We start from the raw sequence: 22,506 nt of genomic DNA, 5'->3' as shown, positions 1-22,506 counted from the left end.
CTTAAGGAAGCATCTTTGTCACAACAGAAAGGTAGTTTGAAAATTGGGCTGGCAGGGGTAGCGACATAATAACAAAACAAAAAAAGGAAAGGAGCCAACAGCACCTTTTTTTTAAGTTTTTTAATTACTGCATTTTGTTACCATTACAGTAGTTTAAAAGGGTTAAGGAAGCATCTTTGTCACAACAGAAAGGTAGTTTGAAAATTGGGCTGGCAGGGGTAGCGACATAATAACAAAACAAAAAAAGGAAAGGAGCCAACAGCACCTTTTTTTTAAGTTTTTTAATTACTGCATTTTGTTACCATTACAGTAGTTTAAAAGGATTAAGGAAGCATCTTTGTCACAACAGAAAGGTAGTTTGAAAATTGGGCTGGCAGGGGTAGCGACATAATAACAAAACAAAAAAGAAAGGAAAGGAGCCAACAGCACCCGGGTTTCCCAGGCGGTCACCCATCCAAGTACTAACCGGGCCCAATGATGCTTAACTTCGGTGATCGGACGAGAACCGGTGTATTCATCATGGTATGGCCGTTGGCACTCGTGCAAGGTAGGAGCACGGCAGAATTCGCATTCGGCTTCTCTCCCAACACACAAAATGTTAGTTTTCCGCCGCATTTGACGAAAGCACTTCCTTCTGCAACAGCCAGTTCCTCGAGGACGGCGCGGGGGGCGCGCCCGGCGTCCCAGCGAGCGACGGCCGAATTTGCTCGACTGCCGCTCGCTGCCGCTCGGGTCGTGGTCCATATGACAGCGCAAGCACGACAAACGTCTGCGGGACGAGACGAGACGACTAAGGAATAAATTCGTGATTACAAATCAAATTTGGAACTTTACACAAAAATAGGCGGTGACGTATTTCAGAAATCAACTGCCGATTCGTACTGTTTCGTCGTTTTCAAAGTCTTCTTGGCAAACTTGGTTAGCACATTCTCCCTCAAACTGAGTTAATTACTGCATTTTCGCACCATTACAGTAGTTTAAAAGGCTTAAGGAAGCATCTTTGTCACAACAGAAAGGTAGTTTGAAAATTGGGCTGGCAGGGGTAGCGACATAATAACAAAACAAAAAAGAAAGGAAAGGAGCCAACAGCACCCGGGTTTCCCAGGCGGTCACCCATCCAAGTACTAACCGGGCCAAATGATGCTTAACTTCGGTGATCGGACGAGAACCGGTGTATTCATCATGGTATGGCCGTTGGCACTTGTGCAAGGTAGGAGCACGGCAGAATTCGCGTTCGGCTTCTCTCCCAACACGCAAAATGTTAGTTTTCCGCCGCATTTGACGAAAGCACTTCCTTCTGCAACAGCCAGTTCCTCGAGGACGGCGCGGGGGGCGCGCCCGGCGTCCCAGCGAGCGACGGCCGAATTAGCGGGCGTACCGCCGCGTGTGTGAGACGCACTGTTGCTCGTTGCACCTCCTGTCATTCGCTGGGCGCGTGCAGCCTTCGACACTAGCGGAGGACGCATCTTGTCCGTGGTGTCCAGCGGAGGGCCTGTGCGGGGTGTGGCAGTGTCGTGCTGGAGGGCGCCACTGGTAGCGATGTGGGCTTCCTCGCCTCGCCTCACACCAGGTGTCTGCGTAGTTTGCACTGCATTCGCGCCATTCCTATCCCTGTCCCCGTCCCGACTTGTCCCGACTTTGCTCGACTGCCGCTCGCTGCCGCTCGGGTCGTGGTCCATATGACAGCGCAAGCACGACAAACGTCTGCGGGACGAGACGTGACGAGACGACTAAGGAATAAATTCGTGATTACAAATCAAATTTGGAACTTTACACAAAAATAGGCGGTGACGTATTTCAGAAATCAACTGCCGATTCGTACTGTTTTGTCGTTTTCAAAGTCTTCTTGGCAAACTTGGTTAGCACATTCTCCCTCAAACTGAGTTAATTACTGCATTTTCGCACCATTACAGTAGTTTAAAAGGCTTAAGGAAGCATCTTTGTCACAACAGAAAGGTAGTTTGAAAATTGGGCTGGCAGGGGTAGCGACATAATAACAAAACAAAAAAAGGAAAGGAGCCAACAGCACCTTTTTTTTAAGTTTTTTAATTACTGCATTTTGTTACCATTACAGTAGTTTAAAAGGGTTAAGGAAGCATCTTTGTCACAAAAGAAAGGTAGTTTGAAAATTGGGCTGGCAGGGGTAGCGACATAATAACAAAACAAAAAAAGGAAAGGAGCCAACAGCACCTTTTTTTTAAGTTTTTTAATTACTGCATTTTGTTACCATTACAGTAGTTTAAAAGGATTAAGGAAGCATCTTTGTCACAACAGAAAGGTAGTTTGAAAATTGGGCTGGCAGGGGTAGCGACATAATAACAAAACAAAAAAGAAAGGAAAGGAGCCAACAGCACCCGGGTTTCCCAGGCGGTCACCCATCCAAGTACTAACCGGGCCCAATGATGCTTAACTTCGGTGATCGGACGAGAACCGGTGTATTCATCATGGTATGGCCGTTGGCACTCGTGCAAGGTAGGAGCACGGCAGAATTCGCATTCGGCTTCTCTCCCAACACACAAAATGTTAGTTTTCCGCCGCATTTGACGAAAGCACTTCCTTCTGCAACAGCCAGTTCCTCGAGGACGGCGCGGGGGGCGCGCCCGGCGTCCCAGCGAGCGACGGCCGAATTTGCTCGACTGCCGCTCGCTGCCGCTCGGGTCGTGGTCCATATGACAGCGCAAGCACGACAAACGTCTGCGGGACGAGACGTGACGAGACGACTAAGGAATAAATTCGTGATTACAAATCAAATTTGGAACTTTACACAAAAATAGGCGGTGACGTATTTCAGAAATCAACTGCCGATTCGTACTGTTTTGTCGTTTTCAAAGTCTTCTTGGCAAACTTGGTTAGCACATTCTCCCTCAAACTGAGTTAATTACTGCATTTTCGCACCATTACAGTAGTTTAAAAGGCTTAAGGAAGCATCTTTGTCACAACAGAAAGGTAGTTTGAAAATTGGGCTGGCAGGGGTAGCGACATAATAACAAAACAAAAAAAGGAAAGGAGCCAACAGCACCTTTTTTTTAAGTTTTTTAATTACTGCATTTTGTTACCATTACAGTAGTTTAAAAGGGTTAAGGAAGCATCTTTGTCACAACAGAAAGGTAGTTTGAAAATTGGGCTGGCAGGGGTAGCGACATAATAACAAAACAAAAAAGAAAGGAAAGGAGCCAACAGCACCCGGGTTTCCCAGGCGGTCACCCATCCAAGTACTAACCGGGCCAAATGATGCTTAACTTCGGTGATCGGACGAGAACCGGTGTATTCATCATGGTATGGCCGTTGGCACTCGTGCAAGGTAGGAGCACGGCAGAATTCGCGTTCGGCTTCTCTCCCAACACGCAAAATGTTAGTTTTCCGCCGCATTTGACGAAAGCACTTCCTTCTGCAACAGCCAGTTCCTCGAGGACGGCGCGGGGGGCGCGCCCGGCGTCCCAGCGAGCGACGGCCGAATTAGCGGGCGTACCGCCGCGTGTGTGAGACGCACTGTTGCTCGTTGCACCTCCTGTCATTCGCTGGGCGCGTGCAGCCTTCGACACTAGCGGAGGACGCATCTTGTCCGTGGTGTCCAGCGGAGGGCCTGTGCGGGGTGTGGCAGTGTCGTGCTGGAGGGCGCCACTGGTAGCGATGTGGGCTTCCTCGCCTCGCCTCACACCAGGTGTCTGCGTAGTTTGCACTGCATTCGCGCCATTCCTATCCCTGTCCCCGTCCCGACTTGTCCCGACTTTGCTCGACTGCCGCTCGCTGCCGCTCGGGTCGTGGTCCATATGACAGCGCAAGCACGACAAACGTCTGCGGGACGAGACGTGACGAGACGACTAAGGAATAAATTCGTGATTACAAATCAAATTTGGAACTTTACACAAAAATAGGCGGTGACGTATTTCAGAAATCAACTGCCGATTCGTACTGTTTTGTCGTTTTCAAAGTCTTCTTGGCAAACTTGGTTAGCACATTCTCCCTCAAACTGAGTTAATTACTGCATTTTCGCACCATTATAGTAGTTTAAAAGGCTTAAGGAAGCATCTTTGTCACAACAGAAAGGTAGTTTGAAAATTGGGCTGGCAGGGGTAGCGACATAATAACAAAACAAAAAAAGGAAAGGAGCCAACAGCACCTTTTTTTTAAGTTTTTTAATTACTGCATTTTGTTACCATTACAGTAGTTTAAAAGGGTTAAGGAAGCATCTTTGTCACAACAGAAAGGTAGTTTGAAAATTGGGCTGGCAGGGGTAGCGACATAATAACAAAACAAAAAAAGGAAAGGAGCCAACAGCACCTTTTTTTTAAGTTTTTTAATTACTGCATTTTGTTACCATTACAGTAGTTTAAAAGGATTAAGGAAGCATCTTTGTCACAACAGAAAGGTAGTTTGAAAATTGGGCTGGCAGGGGTAGCGACATAATAACAAAACAAAAAAGAAAGGAAAGGAGCCAACAGCACCCGGGTTTCCCAGGCGGTCACCCATCCAAGTACTAACCGGGCCCAATGATGCTTAACTTCGGTGATCGGACGAGAACCGGTGTATTCATCATGGTATGGCCGTTGGCACTCGTGCAAGGTAGGAGCACGGCAGAATTCGCATTCGGCTTCTCTCCCAACACACAAAATGTTAGTTTTCCGCCGCATTTGACGAAAGCACTTCCTTCTGCAACAGCCAGTTCCTCGAGGACGGCGCGGGGGGCGCGCCCGGCGTCCCAGCGAGCGACGGCCGAATTTGCTCGACTGCCGCTCGCTGCCGCTCGGGTCGTGGTCCATATGACAGCGCAAGCACGACAAACGTCTGCGGGACGAGACGTGACGAGACGACTAAGGAATAAATTCGTGATTACAAATCAAATTTGGAACTTTACACAAAAATAGGCGGTGACGTATTTCAGAAATCAACTGCCGATTCGTACTGTTTTGTCGTTTTCAAAGTCTTCTTGGCAAACTTGGTTAGCACATTCTCCCTCAAACTGAGTTAATTACTGCATTTTCGCACCATTACAGTAGTTTAAAAGGCTTAAGGAAGCATCTTTGTCACAACAGAAAGGTAGTTTGAAAATTGGGCTGGCAGGGGTAGCGACATAATAACAAAACAAAAAAGAAAGGAAAGGAGCCAACAGCACCCGGGTTTCCCAGGCGGTCACCCATCCAAGTACTAACCGGGCCAAATGATGCTTAACTTCGGTGATCGGACGAGAACCGGTGTATTCATCATGGTATGGCCGTTGGCACTCGTGCAAGGTAGGAGCACGGCAGAATTCGCGTTCGGCTTCTCTCCCAACACGCAAAATGTTAGTTTTCCGCCGCATTTGACGAAAGCACTTCCTTCTGCAACAGCCAGTTCCTCGAGGACGGCGCGGGGGGCGCGCCCGGCGTCCCAGCGAGCGACGGCCGAATTAGCGGGCGTACCGCCGCGTGTGTGAGACGCACTGTTGCTCGTTGCACCTCCTGTCATTCGCTGGGCGCGTGCAGCCTTCGACACTAGCGGAGGACGCATCTTGTCCGTGGTGTCCAGCGGAGGGCCTGTGCGGGGTGTGGCAGTGTCGTGCTGGAGGGCGCCACTGGTAGCGATGTGGGCTTCCTCGCCTCGCCTCACACCAGGTGTCTGCGTAGTTTGCACTGCATTCGCGCCATTCCTATCCCTGTCCCCGTCCCGACTTGTCCCGACTTTGCTCGACTGCCGCTCGCTGCCGCTCGGGTCGTGGTCCATATGACAGCGCAAGCACGACAAACGTCTGCGGGACGAGACGTGACGAGACGACTAAGGAATAAATTCGTGATTACAAATCAAATTTGGAACTTTACACAAAAATAGGCGGTGACGTATTTCAGAAATCAACTGCCGATTCGTACTGTTTTGTCGTTTTCAAAGTCTTCTTGGCAAACTTGGTTAGCACATTCTCCCTCAAACTGAGTTAATTACTGCATTTTCGCACCATTACAGTAGTTTAAAAGGCTTAAGGAAGCATCTTTGTCACAACAGAAAGGTAGTTTGAAAATTGGGCTGGCAGGGGTAGCGACATAATAACAAAACAAAAAAAGGAAAGGAGCCAACAGCACCTTTTTTTTAAGTTTTTTAATTACTGCATTTTGTTACCATTACAGTAGTTTAAAAGGGTTAAGGAAGCATCTTTGTCACAACAGAAAGGTAGTTTGAAAATTGGGCTGGCAGGGGTAGCGACATAATAACAAAACAAAAAAAGGAAAGGAGCCAACAGCACCTTTTTTTTAAGTTTTTTAATTACTGCATTTTGTTACCATTACAGTAGTTTAAAAGGATTAAGGAAGCATCTTTGTCACAACAGAAAGGTAGTTTGAAAATTGGGCTGGCAGGGGTAGCGACATAATAACAAAACAAAAAAGAAAGGAAAGGAGCCAACAGCACCCGGGTTTCCCAGGCGGTCACCCATCCAAGTACTAACCGGGCCCAATGATGCTTAACTTCGGTGATCGGACGAGAACCGGTGTATTCATCATGGTATGGCCGTTGGCACTCGTGCAAGGTAGGAGCACGGCAGAATTCGCATTCGGCTTCTCTCCCAACACACAAAATGTTAGTTTTCCGCCGCATTTGACGAAAGCACTTCCTTCTGCAACAGCCAGTTCCTCGAGGACGGCGCGGGGGGCGCGCCCGGCGTCCCAGCGAGCGACGGCCGAATTTGCTCGACTGCCGCTCGCTGCCGCTCGGGTCGTGGTCCATATGACAGCGCAAGCACGACAAACGTCTGCGGGACGAGACGAGACGACTAAGGAATAAATTCGTGATTACAAATCAAATTTGGAACTTTACACAAAAATAGGCGGTGACGTATTTCAGAAATCAACTGCCGATTCGTACTGTTTTGTCGTTTTCAAAGTCTTCTTGGCAAACTTGGTTAGCACATTCTCCCTCAAACTGAGTTAATTACTGCATTTTCGCACCATTACAGTAGTTTAAAAGGCTTAAGGAAGCATCTTTGTCACAACAGAAAGGTAGTTTGAAAATTGGGCTGGCAGGGGTAGCGACATAATAACAAAACAAAAAAGAAAGGAAAGGAGCCAACAGCACCTTTTTTTTTTTTTTTTTTTGTTTTTTTAGGCATAAGGAAGCATCTTTGTCACAACAGAAAGGTAGTTTGAAAATTGGGCTGGCAGGGGTAGCGACATAATACCAAAACGAAAAAAAAAAAGGAAGGTAGCCAACAGCACTTTTTTTTTTTTTTTTTTTTTTTTTTTTTTACGCCATCCCTTGGCGAGCTTCTCCAGCTATAAAGGTGCCGTTGATTTCTGCAAGGGACGCGGGGTAAGGCCCCCCAATAGTGCCTTCATCGGCGAGGTGTGCCAGCGTGGGTAGGTGCTGTGTGCTTCCACAACAAGAAACAGAAAGGAACGTGTATCCTCCAATACAAAAAAAAAGAAATGCAAGGGAATCCGCCCCCCAGACTTCATTACAAATCAGAGAAACAAAATTGGCCTCTGGACGCCGTTGCAGCTTGCCGTGACAGTGATCCACAACATCGACAACCTGCCAAAGCAACAGGCAAGTGGCATCCGCCAAAAAAGTGAAGCCACCGAAATAGAAATGAAAGTAAATTAAAGTCCGAAAAAATATGTCGCCACTAACGGTCGACGGAAGGTACATGGAGAAGAAGACAAACGTCGACGCACAGCAATAGGAAAAAGTCCCACATTCAGACACACACCAACTGTGAGAGAATGATCACCGCGACACGGCCCCCTCAGTCGCCGCGAGAAAAGAACAAATAACAAGAAAAAAATAAAGGAGGAACAGAAAGTAAAGCAAACATAAAAGGACTTTCGACGGACAAAACACCATTCACATAACTGTAGGTCATGTGGACGTTTTCGTTAATGTACGGTCCATTTAGAAACACAACTTTACCAAGCCATAAAATCAGTATCCAAGAAAGGAAGTCCGTTGGTAAACAAGGGTTCGTCATAACACGCCAACAGGAATGTTGGCAGTAGTATCAGATAGGAAAGTAAAAATGTCAAGATCGGGTAAGTAGTCTTATCAGGTAAGTGACAATTTAGTGAATGCATGGGCCAAGGCCACATGCAAAAAATTGGCGAAAGTCGAGGAATAAGCCGGTCGACCTAGGGTCAGACGATGTTCCGCCCACAGGTAAGACAGAAAGTCGACGGCAGTAGTCAATTTCAGGGTGAAAATACAAAAAACAGTGTTTCCCAAAATCCAAAGAGTTGCATTCCGTTTGGTGGCCGGGTAAGCCGCACACTGAGGCACGATGGCGTCCAAAGCTGTCACCTGGCGCCTGTCCACTCTGTTGATTAGACGCACCATGTCACACGCAATATCCCAGACATCACGGAATTTCCGACATTCGAATCGGTGTTCGATGGTGTCCTCCTCAGGACACGCATCACAGACTCCCGAAGGAATCAGATCGATGGAGCGCAGCTTAGCATTAGTCGGAAATGTGCGGTTGACCACTTTATACCATGTTCCGTAAACATGGGGCGGAATAACGGCGGCGGCAAGGTTCCGCCACACCATCCTCCAGTCGTGCTGAGGTAGCCGATACTCCCATTTATTTCTGCTTGGCGATCCCCGAAGAGCGCGCACAACGTCACCGACATTGCACGCACGGACATCACCGAGCACCAGGTAACTGTTATACACATAATACCGGCGGACAAAGTTCAACGTGTACGGAATATGACTGACCGAGACCGGAGCAACCACCGATGGTGGGCGATAGGCATGGAATAAAGCAGCCGTCGGACTGCACGGCCCCCTATCAAGCACCACGGTAGTCCGCTTCACGAAGAGTGCAGCACATTTGTTGCGAAAATCAACGAAACCCAGCCCCCCCTCCGTCAGACTCAAGGTGCAGGTGGCCAGGGAGACTTTAAATATGTCACCCTTCCACAGCAACCAATAGACCGCCTGTTGAATGGCCCGTTCCAGTTGCTTCGGCACAGGGAGGACTTGTGCCAAATACCATGCTTTGGCCAAAATCTGCGTGTTGATAAGGGTCACTCGTTGACGTAGCGCCAAGTTCCTAGAGGCATACAGTTTCGCAACGGCCCTGACCTTATACAGCGTGGACCGCCAATTAAGAGCTTCCATACGCTGCGTATTGTCGGTCAGAATGACACCAAGGACAGTCTGCCGTGGCTTGACACAAAACCAGTCGCCGCGAACAGTACGCAGGCGAGGTGTAAGAGGGAGTAAAACAGTTTTCCGAGGATTAACGATAGCCCCCGTTGCCCTCTCAAATCGCTGCAGAACACCATGTAACCTGTCAATATCCTCTGGCTGATCGAGGAACACGCCGAGGTCGTCGGCATACGCTCTACAGATCAGCTGATCGTCACCAATGCGTATGCCCCGGCATTCCTGGGCGATACAGCGGAGGAGCGGATCCAACGCCAAAGCGAAGAGCGACATAGACAAGGGGCAGCCCTGGCGAACTGAGCGGCTAATAGGTATAGCACGACTGGGAGTTCCGTTTATTACAACCCGTGACGTGGCATTCCTTAAAATATTGTGCACCATCGTCGTCAGTTTAGAACCAAATCCAAAACCGACCAAGACCCGCCGCAGATAGGTGTGACTAATCCGATCGAAAGCGTTTTTGAAGTCGACCAGCATTATCGCAGCCGTCCGGAGCCTGTGACTTTTAACATATCCGATACAATCCCGGTACGCCAGAACAGCATCGAATATGTTACGGTCCCTGACAGCGCAAGTCTGATGGTCACTCACCACCTTTGGCATAACGTTCGTCAACCTGTGCGTGATACACCGCGCTATAATTTTATAGTCGGCGTTCAGCAAGGTTATAGGACGGACATTGTCAAGATTTGGTGTTGCGGCCGATTTTGGAACGAGTGCAATGCGCCCTTCTGAAAATTCCGCAGGAATAGCAACGCCGTTATGGACCTCATTCATAATGGCAATTAAAACATCACTTAAAAGACTGAAAAATTTTAAATAAAATTCGGCAGGAATCCCGTCCAGTCCAGGGGACCGGCCCCTAGGACTGCATTTCACAGCTGTATTTAAGTCATCAAGGGTAAAAGGTTCATTTAAAATGGCTCTATCTTGTCGTGTTAACACACGTGGGACCCTCTGCAAAAAATCGCGCAGCGCCCCGGCGTCGACGTCAACCTGTCGAAAGAGCGTCTCAAAGTGCGCGTGAACTTCGCGCTCAATGGCCGCACCATCGGAGGTGGACGTGCCATCTCGCTGGATCCATTTACGGATGGCCAACCGCTCGCGCCGCCGGCGCTCCCTGCTCAGGTGGTAGAGAGAGAGCGGTTCCCCTTCCACGTCGCCCACCGGTTGGCTCCGCGCGATAGCCCCAACACCCTTCCGACGAAGATCATCGAGGAGCTTGGCTTTGAATTGATTAAAAACCGGAAGCAACTCAGGTGACATTGCGACGCGCTGAGCGATATCCTTTAAACAGTCCTGGTAAAAACGTGCCGTCGACCGACGCCAATGCGCCGCATCGCGGCTAAAATCGATTAAAAAACGCCGAATAGCCGGCTTGGCGACCGCCACCCACCACCCGATAGTACTGCCGTCATCGCCTTTACCACGCAAGAGCTTGCGCCACAACGCAGTAAATTGAGACGTGAGACTGGCATCGTCCAAAAGGCTACAGTTAAATTTCCAAATATTGCGGCGCCGAGGAGGGCGCGCACGCGGCAGGAGAAGCCGACACATGTAACCGCAATGGTCTGAAAAAATAACCGGCAACACGTCCACCTGCCGGACGTGGGCAGCGAGCGGCGAAGACACATAGATCCTGTCCAAGCGACTGTGACCGGTGGCGTAAAAGTGGGTGAAATGCGTCTTATCCGGATGCAGCACACGCCACGTGTCGCGGAGCCGAAAGCTGTCAACCAACGTACGCAATTCCTGGCACCAGTTGGGACGCGGCTCCTGATCACGACCATCAATCACAGCATTAAAATCACCACCGATCACTAAGTCAGTATGATTACGATGGAGAAGGGGACAGAGATCCAGACCATAAAATTTATTCCGCGCTGGCTTGTCACCGGCATGAGCATACACGTTAACAAAGGCAAGACCATTGACGGTACATGCTATAGCGCGGCCATTTGGCAATATTTCAATATTACTAACATCAAATCCAGGACGGATTAAGATAGCAGTACCAGTCTGTTCGTCGGACATTATATTATCAACGACAGTAAAATCAGAAGTGTCAAGTAAAAACAACAGAGCCTGACGCGTAACTTCCTGTAAAAATGCCACATGACAGTGGGAGTCATGTAAAAAAGTGAGCAAAGCCGACAACTTGTGCGGATTACTCAACTTGTTAACATTGAGAGTTAAAACATTCCACGAACAACGCTCAGGCTCCATACACAAATAAAATATACAAGCACAAAAAACTCCTCAGTTAAAAACAGTCAGCAGACATAGACGGAATTTCAGCCACCAAAAGGGATAAAATGGTCGCTAATAAAGACGGGAGGAATCCCTGGCAACTGGATCAGGGAACAACAGAGAAGAACATTGATAGAGAAGATATGCCACGAACAATGCTCAGGCCCCATACACAAATGAAATACACATGCACAAAACGCTCCTCACGTCAAAAACAGGCAGCAACATGGACGGAATTTCAGCCAACTTTGTTAAAAAGAGACAGCAAACATGGACGGAATTTCGGCCACCAAAGAAGGATAAAAAGTTCTCTAAAAGACGGGAGTAATTCCCGCCAACTGGATTAGGGGACAACAAAGAATCCACTAAGTCTCACCGCCTTCCACATCCTCCGCCCACTCAGTGGGGTACACGGGAGTGGGGGCGGACGCGGTCCCAGAATCTGTGCCACCGGAAGCTACCGACAAAGGAGCAACGACGGGCATCTCCACGTCGGGAGAAGAAGCCGGCACCCGCTCGGGGGCAGAAGGACAGACACGACGCTGGTGGGTGTCTTCAGCCTTCCGTTTGGTCGGCAATTGCGGCGGCACCGCAGCCAAAGCCGTGTCGGCCGGCAATACCGAATCGTCACCTGCGGGCGGCTGACTTAAAACGGTACGTAAATGTCGAACAGCGACATCACGCTTCTGATCGGCCACGGTGAGATCGTCAGGCAGCGGATGGCGAGAAGCGGCACGCTGGTGGTGTTGCGACTGCTGTGTCGGAGGCCCGGAGCCGGAAGCCTGAGACGGCCGCCGCTCGCGGTCTAGGTCCCGACGCGCGACACGCTGTTGTGAGTCGTGCCGACCAACTCGCGACTGCCGGGAACCGGCGGGCGAACGGTCAATTGGAGACGGACTGCGGTCGGGTCGGGTAAACCCCCTATCAGAGGAAGGCGACCGACCGACACTACGAGCACGTTGCCGGCTAGAACTGCGAGACGGAAATTCATCACGCCGCGGTTTCGGAGTCGCAAAAAATTCCCGCGTCTCCACGGCAGCAGAGCGAACAGGAGCACCGGCAGCCACGTTAACTGAGGCAGTCAACTTATCAGAAAATTCCTGTACCGTAACAGGCTGCGGAACAGGGTCCGACACTACATCAGTCGCCGACGCGGGCGTGGGGTCGGACACAGACTCAAGTGAAACACGTGGGAAAGACAAACTTTCGTCAGTCTGCACGGTAGCCGTAGCAGGCGCGGAAACGGCAGACACAGAAGCAAGGTCACAATCGGGAGTGGACACATCCATGGCAACCGCGGCGTCAGCTAGGTTAGCATCGGCCACGCGGCGCGCGGGTGCGGGGGGGGCTGTACCTAAGACCGAAGCAGCGACAGAGGCAAAGCTGGCCCCGCGCAAACCGTCGTCAATCGGTAATTGAACAGGCCGTTTACGTTTAGGACAATCTTGCCGGTAATGACCAACGCCACTACAAAAGGAACAAGTCTGAGGCTGTCCACTATAAGTCACAAACGCACGGTGGCCGTTGACCAAAATAAATGACGGAATGTGCTGTCTGACAACCATTTTCACACTCCGCACACCGTTTTCGACTTGAAACAAATAGGCAGAGGACCACTTTTCCTTAATCACCGACAAAACGGTACCGTACGGCCGCAAATAACGTGAAATGGTATCATTACGTATTTCAAAGGGCAAGTTAAAGATGCGAATTTGCCTAACGCCGAAGCCAGCGTGCGACACAGTCACATTACTAATTTTACCGTCAAGATGTCGAAATTTACGCACACCGTCATTGACAGACACAACAGTATCACACATGTCAGGAGATTTCAATTTTAAAAACACTGAATTAAGGAACGTATCAAACTGTATGCCAAGAACGTCATCATGCCGTAACATCAAGTCCTCTAATATCCAACGGTGAATCTCAAAGGCCGAAGGTTTATCTACTGAACGATCAAATTCACATTGGACGTTATTCTGCCTTTCCTCACTATCATCGTAAATCATTTCCATTACTTACAGTCAGGTAGTAATACAGCCACGAGGCAGAAGAAGCAGACGACACGCGAGGCGCCGCCGGCCCAGTCGCAAAAGGTAAACACAGCACGCCAGGCACCGAGGTGTTGCTGGGCGCGTGCAGCCTTCGACACTAGCGGAGGACGCATCTTGTCCGTGGTGTCCAGCGGAGGGCCTGTGCGGGGTGTGGCAGTGTCGTGCTGGAGGGCGCCACTGGTAGCGATGTGGGCTTCCTCGCCTCGCCTCACACCAGGTGTCTGCGTAGTTTGCACTGCATTCGCGCCATTCCTATCCCTGTCCCCGTCCCGACTTGTCCCGACTTTGCTCGACTGCCGCTCGCTGCCGCTCGGGTCGTGGTCCATATGACAGCGCAAGCACGACAAACGTCTGCGGGACGAGACGTGACGAGACGACTAAGGAATAAATTCGTGATTACAAATCAAATTTGGAACTTTACACAAAAATAGGCGGTGACGTATTTCAGAAATCAACTGCCGATTCGTACTGTTTTGTCGTTTTCAAAGTCTTCTTGGCAAACTTGGTTAGCACATTCTCCCTCAAACTGAGTTAATTACTGCATTTTCGCACCATTACAGTAGTTTAAAAGGCTTAAGGAAGCATCTTTGTCACAACAGAAAGGTAGTTTGAAAATTGGGCTGGCAGGGGTAGCGACATAATAACAAAACAAAAAAAGGAAAGGAGCCAACAGCACCTTTTTTTTAAGTTTTTTAATTACTGCATTTTGTTACCATTACAGTAGTTTAAAAGGGTTAAGGAAGCATCTTTGTCACAACAGAAAGGTAGTTTGAAAATTGGGCTGGCAGGGGTAGCGACATAATAACAAAACAAAAAAAGGAAAGGAGCCAACAGCACCTTTTTTTTAAGTTTTTTAATTACTGCATTTTGTTACCATTACAGTAGTTTAAAAGGATTAAGGAAGCATCTTTGTCACAACAGAAAGGTAGTTTGAAAATTGGGCTGGCAGGGGTAGCGACATAATAACAAAACAAAAAAGAAAGGAAAGGAGCCAACAGCACCCGGGTTTCCCAGGCGGTCACCCATCCAAGTACTAACCGGGCCCAATGATGCTTAACTTCGGTGATCGGACGAGAACCGGTGTATTCATCATGGTATGGCCGTTGGCACTCGTGCAAGGTAGGAGCACGGCAGAATTCGCATTCGGCTTCTCTCCCAACACACAAAATGTTAGTTTTCCGCCGCATTTGACGAAAGCACTTCCTTCTGCAACAGCCAGTTCCTCGAGGACGGCGCGGGGGGCGCGCCCGGCGTCCCAGCGAGCGACGGCCGAATTAGCGGGCGTACCGCCGCGTGTGTGAGACGCACTGTTGCTCGTTGCACCTCCTGTCATTCGCTGGGCGCGTGCAGCCTTCGACACTAGCGGAGGACGCATCTTGTCCGTGGTGTCCAGCGGAGGGCCTGTGCGGGGTGTGGCAGTGTCGTGCTGGAGGGCGCCACTGGTAGCGATGTGGGCTTCCTCGCCTCGCCTCACACCAGGTGTCTGCGTAGTTTGCACTGCATTCGCGCCATTCCTATCCCTGTCCCCGTCCCGACTTGTCCCGACTTTGCTCGACTGCCGCTCGCTGCCGCTCGGGTCGTGGTCCATATGACAGCGCAAGCACGACAAACGTCTGCGGGACGAGACGTGACGAGACGACTAAGGAATAAATTCGTGATTACAAATCAAATTTGGAACTTTACACAAAAATAGGCGGTGACGTATTTCAGAAATCAACTGCCGATTCGTACTGTTTTGTCGTTTTCAAAGTCTTCTTGGCAAACTTGGTTAGCACATTCTCCCTCAAACTGAGTTAATTACTGCATTTTCGCACCATTACAGTAGTTTAAAAGGCTTAAGGAAGCATCTTTGTCACAACAGAAAGGTAGTTTGAAAATTGGGCTGGCAGGGGTAGCGACATAATAACAAAACAAAAAAAGGAAAGGAGCCAACAGCACCTTTTTTTTAAGTTTTTTAATTACTGCATTTTGTTACCATTACAGTAGTTTAAAAGGGTTAAGGAAGCATCTTTGTCACAACAGAAAGGTAGTTTGAAAATTGGGCTGGCAGGGGTAGCGACATAATAACAAAACAAAAAAAGGAAAGGAGCCAACAGCACCTTTTTTTTAAGTTTTTTAATTACTGCATTTTGTTACCATTACAGTAGTTTAAAAGGATTAAGGAAGCATCTTTGTCACAACAGAAAGGTAGTTTGAAAATTGGGCTGGCAGGGGTAGCGACATAATAACAAAACAAAAAAGAAAGGAAAGGAGCCAACAGCACCCGGGTTTCCCAGGCGGTCACCCATCCAAGTACTAACCGGGCCCAATGATGCTTAACTTCGGTGATCGGACGAGAACCGGTGTATTCATCATGGTATGGCCGTTGGCACTCGTGCAAGGTAGGAGCACGGCAGAATTCGCATTCGGCTTCTCTCCCAACACACAAAATGTTAGTTTTCCGCCGCATTTGACGAAAGCACTTCCTTCTGCAACAGCCAGTTCCTCGAGGACGGCGCGGGGGGCGCGCCCGGCGTCCCAGCGAGCGACGGCCGAATTAGCGGGCGTACCGCCGCGTGTGTGAGACGCACTGTTGCTCGTTGCACCTCCTGTCATTCGCTGGGCGCGTGCAGCCTTCGACACTAGCGGAGGACGCATCTTGTCCGTGGTGTCCAGCGGAGGGCCTGTGCGGGGTGTGGCAGTGTCGTGCTGGAGGGCGCCACTGGTAGCGATGTGGGCTTCCTCGCCTCGCCTCACACCAGGTGTCTGCGTAGTTTGCACTGCATTCGCGCCATTCCTATCCCTGTCCCCGTCCCGACTTGTCCCGACTTTGCTCGACTGCCGCTCGCTGCCGCTCGGGTCGTGGTCCATATGACAGCGCAAGCACGACAAACGTCTGCGGGACGAGACGTGACGAGACGACTAAGGAATAAATTCGTGATTACAAATCAAATTTGGAACTTTACACAAAAATAGGCGGTGACGTATTTCAGAAATCAACTGCCGATTCGTACTGTTTTGTCGTTTTCAAAGTCTTCTTGGCAAACTTGGTTAGCACATTCTCCCTCAAACTGAGTTAATTACTGCATTTTCGCACCATTACAGTAGTTTAAAAGGCTTAAGGAAGCATCTTTGTCACAACAGAAAGGTAGTTTGAAAATTGGGCTGGCAGGGGTAGCGACATAATAACAAAACAAAAAAAGGAAAGGAGCCAACAGCACCTTTTTTTTAAGTTTTTTAATTACTGCATTTTGTTACCATTACAGTAGTTTAAAAGGGTTAAGGAAGCATCTTTGTCACAACAGAAAGGTAGTTTGAAAATTGGGCTGGCAGGGGTAGCGACATAATAACAAAACAAAAAAAGGAAAGGAGCCAACAGCACCTTTTTTTTAAGTTTTTTAATTACTGCATTTTGTTACCATTACAGTAGTTTAAAAGGATTAAGGAAGCATCTTTGTCACAACAGAAAGGTAGTTTGAAAATTGGGCTGGCAGGGGTAGCGACATAATAACAAAACAAAAAAGAAAGGAAAGGAGCCAACAGCACCCGGGTTTCCCAGGCGGTCACCCATCCAAGTACTAACCGGGCCCAATGATGCTTAACTTCGGTGATCGGACGAGAACCGGTGTATTCATCATGGTATGGCCGTTGGCACTCGTGCAAGGTAGGAGCACGGCAGAATTCGCATTCGGCTTCTCTCCCAACACACAAAATGTTAGTTTTCCGCCGCATTTGACGAAAGCACTTCCTTCTGCAACAGCCAGTTCCTCGAGGACGGCGCGGGGGGCGCGCCCGGCGTCCCAGCGAGCGACGGCCGAATTAGCGGGCGTACCGCCGCGTGTGTGAGACGCACTGTTGCTCGTTGCACCTCCTGTCATTCGCTGGGCGCGTGCAGCCTTCGACACTAGCGGAGGACGCATCTTGTCCGTGGTGTCCAGCGGAGGGCCTGTGCGGGGTGTGGCAGTGTCGTGCTGGAGGGCGCCACTGGTAGCGATGTGGGCTTCCTCGCCTCGCCTCACACCAGGTGTCTGCGTAGTTTGCACTGCATTCGCGCCATTCCTATCCCTGTCCCCGTCCCGACTTGTCCCGACTTTGCTCGACTGCCGCTCGCTGCCGCTCGGGTCGTGGTCCATATGACAGCGCAAGCACGACAAACGTCTGCGGGACGAGACGTGACGAGACGACTAAGGAATAAATTCGTGATTACAAATCAAATTTGGAACTTTACACAAAAATAGGCGGTGACGTATTTCAGAAATCAACTGCCGATTCGTACTGTTTTGTCGTTTTCAAAGTCTTCTTGGCAAACTTGGTTAGCACATTCTCCCTCAAACTGAGTTAATTACTGCATTTTCGCACCATTACAGTAGTTTAAAAGGCTTAAGGAAGCATCTTTGTCACAACAGAAAGGTAGTTTGAAAATTGGGCTGGCAGGGGTAGCGACATAATAACAAAACAAAAAAAGGAAAGGAGCCAACAGCACCTTTTTTTTAAGTTTTTTAATTACTGCATTTTGTTACCATTACAGTAGTTTAAAAGGGTTAAGGAAGCATCTTTGTCACAACAGAAAGGTAGTTTGAAAATTGGGCTGGCAGGGGTAGCGACATAATAACAAAACAAAAAAAGGAAAGGAGCCAACAGCACCTTTTTTTTAAGTTTTTTAATTACTGCATTTTGTTACCATTACAGTAGTTTAAAAGGATTAAGGAAGCATCTTTGTCACAACAGAAAGGTAGTTTGAAAATTGGGCTGGCAGGGGTAGCGACATAATAACAAAACAAAAAAGAAAGGAAAGGAGCCAACAGCACCCGGGTTTCCCAGGCGGTCACCCATCCAAGTACTAACCGGGCCCAATGATGCTTAACTTCGGTGATCGGACGAGAACCGGTGTATTCATCATGGTATGGCCGTTGGCACTCGTGCAAGGTAGGAGCACGGCAGAATTCGCATTCGGCTTCTCTCCCAACACACAAAATGTTAGTTTTCCGCCGCATTTGACGAAAGCACTTCCTTCTGCAACAGCCAGTTCCTCGAGGACGGCGCGGGGGGCGCGCCCGGCGTCCCAGCGAGCGACGGCCGAATTTGCTCGACTGCCGCTCGCTGCCGCTCGGGTCGTGGTCCATATGACAGCGCAAGCACGACAAACGTCTGCGGGACGAGACGAGACGACTAAGGAATAAATTCGTGATTACAAATCAAATTTGGAACTTTACACAAAAATAGGCGGTGACGTATTTCAGAAATCAACTGCCGATTCGTACTGTTTTGTCGTTTTCAAAGTCTTCTTGGCAAACTTGGTTAGCACATTCTCCCTCAAACTGAGTTAATTACTGCATTTTCGCACCATTACAGTAGTTTAAAAGGCTTAAGGAAGCATCTTTGTCACAACAGAAAGGTAGTTTGAAAATTGGGCTGGCAGGGGTAGCGACATAATAACAAAACAAAAAAGAAAGGAAAGGAGCCAACAGCACCCGGGTTTCCCAGGCGGTCACCCATCCAAGTACTAACCGGGCCAAATGATGCTTAACTTCGGTGATCGGACGAGAACCGGTGTATTCATCATGGTATGGCCGTTGGCACTCGTGCAAGGTAGGAGCACGGCAGAATTCGCGTTCGGCTTCTCTCCCAACACGCAAAATGTTAGTTTTCCGCCGCATTTGACGAAAGCACTTCCTTCTGCAACAGCCAGTTCCTCGAGGACGGCGCGGGGGGCGCGCCCGGCGTCCCAGCGAGCGACGGCCGAATTAGCGGGCGTACCGCCGCGTGTGTGAGACGCACTGTTGCTCGTTGCACCTCCTGTCATTCGCTGGGCGCGTGCAGCCTTCGACACTAGCGGAGGACGCATCTTGTCCGTGGTGTCCAGCGGAGGGCCTGTGCGGGGTGTGGCAGTGTCGTGCTGGAGGGCGCCACTGGTAGCGATGTGGGCTTCCTCGCCTCGCCTCACACCAGGTGTCTGCGTAGTTTGCACTGCATTCGCGCCATTCCTATCCCTGTCCCCGTCCCGACTTGTCCCGACTTTGCTCGACTGCCGCTCGCTGCCGCTCGGGTCGTGGTCCATATGACAGCGCAAGCACGACAAACGTCTGCGGGACGAGACGTGACGAGACGACTAAGGAATAAATTCGTGATTACAAATCAAATTTGGAACTTTACACAAAAATAGGCGGTGACGTATTTCAGAAATCAACTGCCGATTCGTACTGTTTTGTCGTTTTCAAAGTCTTCTTGGCAAACTTGGTTAGCACATTCTCCCTCAAACTGAGTTAATTACTGCATTTTCGCACCATTACAGTAGTTTAAAAGGCTTAAGGAAGCATCTTTGTCACAACAGAAAGGTAGTTTGAAAATTGGGCTGGCAGGGGTAGCGACATAATAACAAAACAAAAAAAGGAAAGGAGCCAACAGCACCTTTTTTTTAAGTTTTTTAATTACTGCATTTTGTTACCATTACAGTAGTTTAAAAGGGTTAAGGAAGCATCTTTGTCACAAAAGAAAGGTAGTTTGAAAATTGGGCTGGCAGGGGTAGCGACATAATAACAAAACAAAAAAAGGAAAGGAGCCAACAGCACCTTTTTTTTAAGTTTTTTAATTACTGCATTTTGTTACCATTACAGTAGTTTAAAAGGATTAAGGAAGCATCTTTGTCACAACAGAAAGGTAGTTTGAAAATTGGGCTGGCAGGGGTAGCGACATAATAACAAAACAAAAAAGAAAGGAAAGGAGCCAACAGCACCCGGGTTTCCCAGGCGGTCACCCATCCAAAGCATTCGGCTTCTCTCCCAACACACAAAATGTTAGTTTTCCGCCGCATTTGACGAAAGCACTTCCTTCTGCAACAGCCAGTTCCTCGAGGACGGCGCGGGGGGCGCGCCCGGCGTCCCAGCGAGCGACGGCCGAATTTGCTCGACTGCCGCTCGCTGCCGCTCGGGTCGTGGTCCATATGACAGCGCAAGCACGACAAACGTCTGCGGGACGAGACGAGACGACTAAGGAATAAATTCGTGATTACAAATCAAATTTGGAACTTTACACAAAAATAGGCGGTGACGTATTTCAGAAATCAACTGCCGATTCGTACTGTTTTGTCGTTTTCAAAGTCTTCTTGGCAAACTTGGTTAGCACATTCTCCCTCAAACTGAGTTAATTACTGCATTTTCGCACCATTACAGTAGTTTAAAAGGCTTAAGGAAGCATCTTTGTCACAACAGAAAGGTAGTTTGAAAATTGGGCTGGCAGGGGTAGCGACATAATAACAAAACAAAAAAAGGAAAGGAGCCAACAGCACCTTTTTTTTAAGTTTTTTAATTACTGCATTTTGTTACCATTACAGTAGTTTAAAAGGGTTAAGGAAGCATCTTTGTCACAACAGAAAGGTAGTTTGAAAATTGGGCTGGCAGGGGTAGCGACATAATAACAAAACAAAAAAAGGAAAGGAGCCAACAGCACCTTTTTTTTAACAAAAAAGAAAGGAAAGGAGCCAACAGCACCCGGGTTTCCCAGGCGGTCACCCATCCAAGTACTAACTGGGCCCAATGATGCTTAACTTCGGTGATCGGACGAGAACCGGTGTATTCATCATGGTATGGCCGTTGGCACTCGTGCAAGGTAGGAGCACGGCAGAATTCGCATTCGGCTTCTCTCCCAACACACAAAATGTTAGTTTTCCGCCGCATTTGACGAAAGCACTTCCTTCTGCAACAGCCAGTTCCTCGAGGACGGCGCGGGGGGCGCGCCCGGCGTCCCAGCGAGCGACGGCCGAATTAGCGGGCGTACCGCCGCGTGTGTGAGACGCACTGTTGCTCGTTGCACCTCCTGTCATTCGCTGGGCGCGTGCAGCCTTCGACACTAGCGGAGGACGCATCTTGTCCGTGGTGTCCAGCGGAGGGCCTGTGCGGGGTGTGGCAGTGTCGTGCTGGAGGGCGCCACTGGTAGCGATGTGGGCTTCCTCGCCTCGCCTCACACCAGGTGTCTGCGTAGTTTGCACTGCATTCGCGCCATTCCTATCCCTGTCCCCGTCCCGACTTGTCCCGACTTTGCTCGACTGCCGCTCGCTGCCGCTCGGGTCGTGGTCCATATGACAGCGCAAGCACGACAAACGTCTGCGGGACGAGACGTGACGAGACGACTAAGGAATAAATTCGTGATTACAAATCAAATTTGGAACTTTACACAAAAATAGGCGGTGACGTATTTCAGAAATCAACTGCCGATTCGTACTGTTTTGTCGTTTTCAAAGTCTTCTTGGCAAACTTGGTTAGCACATTCTCCCTCAAACTGAGTTAATTACTGCATTTTCGCACCATTACAGTAGTTTAAAAGGCTTAAGGAAGCATCTTTGTCACAACAGAAAGGTAGTTTGAAAATTGGGCTGGCAGGGGTAGCGACATAATAACAAAACAAAAAAAGGAAAGGAGCCAACAGCACCTTTTTTTTAAGTTTTTTAATTACTGCATTTTGTTACCATTACAGTAGTTTAAAAGGGTTAAGGAAGCATCTTTGTCACAACAGAAAGGTAGTTTGAAAATTGGGCTGGCAGGGGTAGCGACATAATAACAAAACAAAAAAAGGAAAGGAGCCAACAGCACCTTTTTTTTAAGTTTTTTAATTACTGCATTTTGTTACCATTACAGTAGTTTAAAAGGATTAAGGAAGCATCTTTGTCACAACAGAAAGGTAGTTTGAAAATTGGGCTGGCAGGGGTAGCGACATAATAACAAAACAAAAAAGAAAGGAAAGGAGCCAACAGCACCCGGGTTTCCCAGGCGGTCACCCATCCAAGTACTAACCGGGCCCAATGATGCTTAACTTCGGTGATCGGACGAGAACCGGTGTATTCATCATGGTATGGCCGTTGGCACTCGTGCAAGGTAGGAGCACGGCAGAATTCGCATTCGGCTTCTCTCCCAACACACAAAATGTTAGTTTTCCGCCGCATTTGACGAAAGCACTTCCTTCTGCAACAGCCAGTTCCTCGAGGACGGCGCGGGGGGCGCGCCCGGCGTCCCAGCGAGCGACGGCCGAATTAGCGGGCGTACCGCCGCGTGTGTGAGACGCACTGTTGCTCGTTGCACCTCCTGTCATTCGCTGGGCG

The 22,506-nt window shown here is 49.1% G+C and overlaps 14 non-coding genes across 14 annotated transcripts; all 14 read right to left on the bottom strand.

Moving 5' to 3' along the window:
• Positions 1–417: 417 nt before the first annotated feature.
• LOC124596860 lies at positions 418–536 on the bottom strand. The gene has a single exon (XR_006978406.1). It is a non-coding gene; the product is annotated as a 5S ribosomal RNA (ribosomal RNA).
• A 544-nt stretch (positions 537–1,080) lies between these two features.
• Positions 1,081–1,199, bottom strand: LOC124597354. The gene has a single exon (XR_006978523.1). It is a non-coding gene; the product is annotated as a 5S ribosomal RNA (ribosomal RNA).
• A 1,143-nt stretch (positions 1,200–2,342) lies between these two features.
• On the bottom strand, positions 2,343–2,461 carry LOC124596849. The gene has a single exon (XR_006978405.1). It is a non-coding gene; the product is annotated as a 5S ribosomal RNA (ribosomal RNA).
• Positions 2,462–3,171: 710 nt separating this feature from the next.
• Positions 3,172–3,290, bottom strand: LOC124597352. Its single transcript, XR_006978521.1, has one exon. It is a non-coding gene; the product is annotated as a 5S ribosomal RNA (ribosomal RNA).
• Positions 3,291–4,433: 1,143 nt separating this feature from the next.
• Positions 4,434–4,552, bottom strand: LOC124596837. The gene has a single exon (XR_006978404.1). It is a non-coding gene; the product is annotated as a 5S ribosomal RNA (ribosomal RNA).
• A 549-nt stretch (positions 4,553–5,101) lies between these two features.
• On the bottom strand, positions 5,102–5,220 carry LOC124597351. The gene has a single exon (XR_006978520.1). It is a non-coding gene; the product is annotated as a 5S ribosomal RNA (ribosomal RNA).
• Positions 5,221–6,363: 1,143 nt separating this feature from the next.
• Positions 6,364–6,482, bottom strand: LOC124596825. Its single transcript, XR_006978403.1, has one exon. It is a non-coding gene; the product is annotated as a 5S ribosomal RNA (ribosomal RNA).
• A 7,943-nt stretch (positions 6,483–14,425) lies between these two features.
• LOC124596813 lies at positions 14,426–14,544 on the bottom strand. Its single transcript, XR_006978402.1, has one exon. It is a non-coding gene; the product is annotated as a 5S ribosomal RNA (ribosomal RNA).
• A 1,143-nt stretch (positions 14,545–15,687) lies between these two features.
• Positions 15,688–15,806, bottom strand: LOC124596801. The gene has a single exon (XR_006978401.1). It is a non-coding gene; the product is annotated as a 5S ribosomal RNA (ribosomal RNA).
• A 1,143-nt stretch (positions 15,807–16,949) lies between these two features.
• On the bottom strand, positions 16,950–17,068 carry LOC124596788. The gene has a single exon (XR_006978399.1). It is a non-coding gene; the product is annotated as a 5S ribosomal RNA (ribosomal RNA).
• A 1,143-nt stretch (positions 17,069–18,211) lies between these two features.
• Positions 18,212–18,330, bottom strand: LOC124596776. The gene has a single exon (XR_006978398.1). It is a non-coding gene; the product is annotated as a 5S ribosomal RNA (ribosomal RNA).
• Positions 18,331–18,874: 544 nt separating this feature from the next.
• LOC124597350 lies at positions 18,875–18,993 on the bottom strand. Its single transcript, XR_006978519.1, has one exon. It is a non-coding gene; the product is annotated as a 5S ribosomal RNA (ribosomal RNA).
• Positions 18,994–20,890: 1,897 nt separating this feature from the next.
• Positions 20,891–21,009, bottom strand: LOC124597339. The gene has a single exon (XR_006978509.1). It is a non-coding gene; the product is annotated as a 5S ribosomal RNA (ribosomal RNA).
• Positions 21,010–22,152: 1,143 nt separating this feature from the next.
• LOC124596755 lies at positions 22,153–22,271 on the bottom strand. Its single transcript, XR_006978390.1, has one exon. It is a non-coding gene; the product is annotated as a 5S ribosomal RNA (ribosomal RNA).
• Between the last annotated feature and the right edge of the window lie 235 nt (positions 22,272–22,506).

Source organism: Schistocerca americana, chromosome 2 (genome assembly GCF_021461395.2).
Source record: "Schistocerca americana isolate TAMUIC-IGC-003095 chromosome 2, iqSchAmer2.1, whole genome shotgun sequence".
Lineage (NCBI taxonomy): Eukaryota > Metazoa > Arthropoda > Insecta > Orthoptera > Acrididae > Schistocerca > Schistocerca americana.
Note: the sequence above shows the minus strand (reverse complement) of the source record. Positions and strands in the feature narration are given on the sequence as shown.